Source organism: Cannabis sativa, chromosome 3, assembly GCF_029168945.1.
Source record: "Cannabis sativa cultivar Pink pepper isolate KNU-18-1 chromosome 3, ASM2916894v1, whole genome shotgun sequence".
Taxonomy (NCBI): domain Eukaryota; kingdom Viridiplantae; phylum Streptophyta; class Magnoliopsida; order Rosales; family Cannabaceae; genus Cannabis; species Cannabis sativa.
In genome coordinates this window covers 70961996-70968550 of record NC_083603.1, presented here as the reverse complement: position 1 = coordinate 70968550, position 6555 = coordinate 70961996, and the positions used below count along the sequence as shown (strand labels likewise).

Here is a 6555-nt window from a genome sequence, read left to right as displayed (position 1 = left end):
CATCATTAGTGCTAGGCGAATTTCCTTGAGCTTGTTTTTCCACTTGAGTAGCCAATTGTTCCATTTTAGTTTCTAGAGTTTTAATAGAGGCTCTAGTTTCCATCATGAATTGGAGCAATAAATCAGCTTGGATAGTGGAGCCTCCACTAGAACTTTGTTGTTGTACTCGTTGTTGGTTTTGTTGGGGCCGGTTTCTCCGCCGGTAGAACCCCTGTTGGTTGTGCCCATAATTATTGTTTTGGGAATAGTTTCCAATGACTTTTGCTTGATCCATTGACAAATCATCCACATCTGCCTGACACTCAGAAAAGTGATGGGGACCTCCACATATCTCACAAACCACTTGAGCTTGTTTGGCTTTCACTACGATCAGCTTTGTTAGGGCCTCAACCTGAGCTGTCAGCTTTGTAATGGCATCAACCTCTAACACACCAGCTACCTTCTTAGATTGACTCCTTTCAGTTGGCCACTGCTGGTTGTTTAGAGCCATCTCCTCCAATAGATCATACGCCTCATTAGCACTCTTTCTCATAAAGGCTCCGCCCGTCGCATCTATTAGAGTTCTAGTGTTACCAACCAACCCGTTATAGAAATTATGAACCAGCATCCACTTCTCAATACCATGATGAGGACACTTTCTGATTAAGTCCTTGAACCTCTCCCAAGACTCATAGAGAGACTCATTCTCTTGTTGACAGAAATTGTTGATCTCTCCTCGCAGCTTAGCAGACTTTGCTGGGGGAAAGAACTTAGACAGAAATTTAGTTGCTAAGTCTGTCCATGTTGCTATGGAATTTGGTGGCAAGGAGATTAACCAACTCTTGGCTCTTTCTCTAAGTGAGAATGGAAACAGTCTCAAACGAATGGCATCATCACTAACTCCATTGACTTTAAAAGTCTCACAAAGTTCCATGAAGTTCGAGAGATGCAGATTAGGATCTTCAGAAGGGAGGCCACCAAACTGAACTGAAGACTGCACCATTTGAAGTATGGCAGGTTTGATCTCAAAGTTATTCGCATCCACTGCCGGTGGCCTGATACATGACTGCACTCCCGTCAGAGTAGGGAGAATGTAATCTCTCAAGCTACGACCATTAGCTTGGTCTTCCACGGCACCACCATTATTGCCGTTATTTACAACATTCGCATTCACATTAGCAGCCATGATTTCTGTTGTTTCAGCAATTGCTGAAACTCTTTCTTGCCTCTTGTTCTTTCGGTTTCTCCTACAAGTTTTCTCGATTTCAGGATCAACTGGTAATATGACTGCTTGTCCTTGACGGCGCATACACTAGGATTCCTGAAATAGATAAAGAAAATATTGCAAGAAAAAGATTAGTAATTAGCAAGAAAAATAAACCAAAGTAGAAGTTAGTATAATTTTGGGTAATATTAATCTTTATACAATTCCCCGGCAACGGCGCCAAAAACTTGTTGCTAAAACTATAATCACTACGCAAGTAGACGCAATCAAGTAGTACACTCACACAGGTGAGGTCGAACCACAGGGAATTGGACTAATTACTACTAAATTATACTATTGATTCTATCTGGTACAAGAATAATTTTTATGAATTAAACAAGACAATTCAGAAAATTAAAAATAACAAAGGAAGATTAATCAAGATAAGAAAATAGAGAGACGAATCCTGTTGTTAAGTTACCAATGTTAATGTTTAAATGCTATCCTTCTCTTGAAGTGAATGACAGATTATGAATTAACCTAGCTCTTTTCAGATCTTCTAGGTTCTAAATCTCATGCTCTCTAATTAATCTCTTAATTAAACTAACATGAAATCAGCATTAAGCAATAATCTAAATGTCACAAAGGCTATGTAAATACTTTCGTTTCACATCAAAACCTAGACTATCCAATTTTAGCATTCTCAATTCTCACTTTTCAGATTTCGAATTGAGATCATAAAACATGTAAAAGGTGATCAATCTTGCACATGGAAATTAAACACAAATATGAATAGTGTTCACAATCAAGATGGAGGAATGGCAATTATTCATTAACTAGGAAAAACTTAAACAACATTCATCATTCTCCCTAAATAGGAGTTTAGTTCAAAACATCCATTATCAAATCCATAATTAACATTGAAATAGAAAAGAACATAGAAAAATTAAAGAGAAAAGAAAGAACTAGTTGAAGCAATTGATCCGGGTCGCCACAAGCCGCTCTTCTAGCCTCCTCCTTTGTTTCTAGGGTTCCAATTCTGAATAATCCCTAATTTTCACAAACCCTCACTATTTAAACCAATTCTCATCTTTAAAATTCGTGAAATTACGAAACTGCCCAAAAATCCCGTCACTGGGGTCCCCGTCGCGATCGGGTGTGCCCCCGTCGCGACGGGTTAAACTTTGAAACTTCGAGATCCTCTCTGCCAGTTCCCGTCGCGACTGGCATGTTCCCAGTCGCGACTGGCATGTTCCCAGTCACGACTGGAACAAGCAGCGACACAAACTTTGGTTTTTCTTCTCGATTCTTTCACCACTTTTCCTCAATTCTTGTACATACTTTCTTTAAACACCCAAGGACCTGAAACAAAAGAATCAAGCGTAAAATAGCCCTAAAACTAGAAACAAAGAGTGAAAACTAACTGAAAATACGACCCGAAACTTAGACTAATTTTAGCCTAACAAAACTGCCATAAGCATTAAGTCTGACGGCACAACCCCTCTGCTGCAGCTATTACGCTATGATTAATAAGCCTAGTGACGACTACTTTATGAGAGATGACATCAGTCAAGAAGAGATAAAGGATTATATCCATCTAACCCCTAAGATACCTAGGGTATAGCCCATGCATTTTCCATTTTGTATCTGCTGGGAATATGTGCCCCTACTGAAACTACACAGAAAGATAAGTAGTTCGGTTCTAGGGATCACCCCAGAAAAACACGATAAATACCCCCCAAACACACTAAGACAAGGGTCGAGAATTCTAGGTTTATGAGAATTAAAGAGAGAAAAACTACCAAGAACATTCTCTGTAATAAATACTCTCATAAATAAAAAAAACTTGTGGGCTAAGGCTCATTAATGCCCCAACCACGTAAAAATCTCATGCATTAAACTTCCTACAGCTTTCTCATACATATTATTAAGTTGGTTGCCGAAAACCTCGGTCAACAATAACTTTAGACAAAACTATATATTTTATAAATGTTATAATGTCTATTGCCATAATCTCTACTAACAAAGAAAATTAATAATAATCTTGATGATTTAATCTATTTAAGAAAAAAATTGTGTTTCTAGAATATTATTGTGACATTTCATATTTATTTTAGGCAAAACCACATATTTTATAAATGTACAATGTCTATTGCCACATTCTCTACTAATAAAAAAATTGATAATAATCTTTATGATTAAAACTATTTAAGAAAAAAATTATGTTTCTAAAATATTATTGTGACATTTCATATTTATTTTAGACAAAACTATACATTTTAAATATGTTATAATTTTTATTGCTACATTCTTTACATTTCATAACAATCTTGATAATTTTAATCTATTTATAAAATAGTATAATATCTATTATCACCTCTAGCCCTTACAAAATTTGATCAATATAAAAATTAATTAATAATTATGAATCTCAACCATGAATGGTCGAGCTCTACTGATTACAGTCGAGTCATATAATTATAATTTTTACTAATCTCAACCATAGAGAGTCGAGCTGAACTACTCTCAGTTGAGCTATTTTTTAAAAATTTGATTAACAATTATAAATTTGATTGGCTCCAATCTTCTTATATAATTTATCCAATAACATCTCAAATGTAGTGCTCGAATCATCGACAATTATAGATATAATTTTCTTATTTTTTGGCGACCACTTATATGACCCATGTTCATCCTTCCACCCCCCATCGTTGGAACATAGATTACTATTCAAGTCATTCTTGTATAAAAAATAGATGGTTGATATTAAAAATAGTTAAAATATATCGATGTTGAAGTTATAATTAACAAATTCAATTTTTAACTAAATTCAATTAAGTTTTATCAATATGTCCATTAAAGAGTTTAACAACAATTGAGTATTAATACTATCTTGACCATGTTTGGTCGAGCTAGTTGAGCTCTATTAAAATTATCATATCTATTGAATGTCACTCTTTTAGCAAACATCGATGAAAAAAGTTTAACAATTAAAAATATAAATCGGGAGAAAATTTAGTTGAGCTCTACCGTAACGTCTGTCATCTCGATTGACAACAATCGAGCTCTACTAAAAGTGTAATCTCAACTAACATAATCGAGCTCTACTAAAATCACCATCTCAACTGACATAGTCGAGCCCCCTGCGATTCATCTTCAACCTCAGGTTCACTTTGCAAAAATGAGATTTTTAACTCAAAAACTACAAAATAGCAGTTATATGGCTAGTGTTAAATGCCAAAATATTACATATTTTATAGTGTAAAAATACAAAATAAAATTAATTCTTTATAATATTTTCAAGAAATTAATGCAATATATTATTATATTGAAAATATTTTATTTAAGATTAATTTTATCTTTGTTTATAAATAATAATAGTATTTATGGCATAATTGAGAAAAAGAAATAAAAAGTTAAGAAAATGCATTGTTTTTATTTAAAGAAATACAAATTAATTAAATTTTAAATAAATATTTTCATTAAAATTATTGTGATATATTTTATGTTGAAAATATTTTGTTTGGATTTAATTTTGTTTGTGTTTGATTGAGAAAATAGCATTTGTGAAAAGAAAGGAAAAGAAAAAGAAAAATAGTAAAAATGTGATCCAAAGCAATGAAAAATGGCATTTTTGAAGCCCAAAAGAGAGCACAAAAGGACAAAAGCCCATTTGGCCCTCTTCTTCTCCCCTGCCGACATCAGCGCCACGTGGCGCTCTCCCATTGGCTCGAAAAAACAAGCAGCAGCCTCTTGTCCCCTCTTCCTCCTCCACGCGCGCGTGGCGTGCACCGGCCCCTGTGGGCCTTTCGTTTGGTCCACTCGCCAGCCACGCGGCTGGCCTTCGTCTGGACCGAGCACCATCAGCCAAAAGGTGGCTTTCTCTCCTCTTGCCACGTGTCAAGTTGCACACCAAAGCCACCAATCTGAGCTTGACACGTGGCACTCCGATTATAATTTTTTGTATTTACATTTTTACCCACATGCAATTTGTAATAAGTTTAATTGCGTATTAGTCCTTTTACCCTTCTATAAATAGAAGCTTAGGTTTTTAGAATTCGCATAGCTTCAGTTTCGCATTTAAAAATCCAGAGAAAACGCTCAGAGCGCTCAGTGTTAGTTTACCGCTTTCTTAGTTAATTTTCTTATGGGTTTCTAAGTTCCCTTATTATTAAGGAGGACGATGAAACCTAGTGTATTTAATTAAGTATTTATTTTTATTTTGATTCTCAGTACAATATATGCTTATGATTTTCGCTTCTTAAAATAATTTCTTTCATCTTTAATATCAAGTATTTTTGATAGTTAGAAATTATTTATGCTTGGTTCCATATTTTATTAAAAATAATATTCTTTGATTTTTTGTATTTACATTAAATTGTTTCACATTTAATGCTTAGAAGTTATAATTTTAAAGCAAAGGAAAATCTATTTTTTTTATATTAGAAAATAGTTGATTTGATTACTGATTAAATTATGAGAATCAATATAAACATAAATATTTTTATATACATTAAGTGGATTCTGAACCCTTAATAATATCCTAAAATATTTCTGAAAATATCTGTTACTGTCATTTTTATCATTTAAACACTTTATTTTATTTTGTTACCAAAAACCTCACCATTTTCGGAACTAGGTTAGAGTTTTATTAGCTTAGATTAAATAAGTATTTTCTTCGATTTCACGCAATTCCCATGGGTTCGACCTCGTTCTTCACAATCTCCATACTACAATAAAGATTCGTGCGCTTGCGAGTTGATAAATGTAAAACGTACCATTTTGGTATACAACAAGTTTTTGGCGCCGTTGCCGGGGAACTGCAAGAAAAAAAAAACTACTTTAATTCAGGTTAGTATAATTCTTCTACTAGTTATTATATTATATATATTATATATTACGTTTCTTAATAACGAAGTAAAATATATATATATAAAGTTATTATTATTATTATTATTATTACTATTATTATTATTATTATTATTATTATATATATAAAATTTATTATATATTATTATTATATATAATATTAATATATTATTATATATTATTTATTATTATATACATTACTTAACTATTAAGAAAAGTATATTATTATTATAATTATATATAATAAAGTATATATTATAAATTATAATTAATATTAATATTTATATTTCTGTCAAATATATACATATTATTTATTTCCCGCTATATTTTAAATTCAGTCTTTATTTACGCAATTATATGGTAGGCACCGCCTCCTAATTTTTTCATGTTATTTTAATTTTTGTGATACTTGGTGTATGATTCGCTAGGAACGAAATTCTAAAAATCGTTTGGTAAAAAGAAAATTATTGTGGGTTGAAATTAAAAGTGAAAATTCTGACATC

The 6555-nt window shown here is 32.6% G+C and overlaps 1 non-coding gene across 1 annotated transcript; it reads left to right on the top strand.

Annotated features, from left to right (window-relative positions):
- The first annotated feature begins 617 nt into the window (after positions 1-617).
- On the top strand, positions 618-724 carry LOC115711734 (small nucleolar RNA R71). The gene has a single exon (XR_004010613.1). It is a non-coding gene; the product is annotated as a small nucleolar RNA R71 (small nucleolar RNA).
- Positions 725-6555: the final 5831 nt, after the last annotated feature.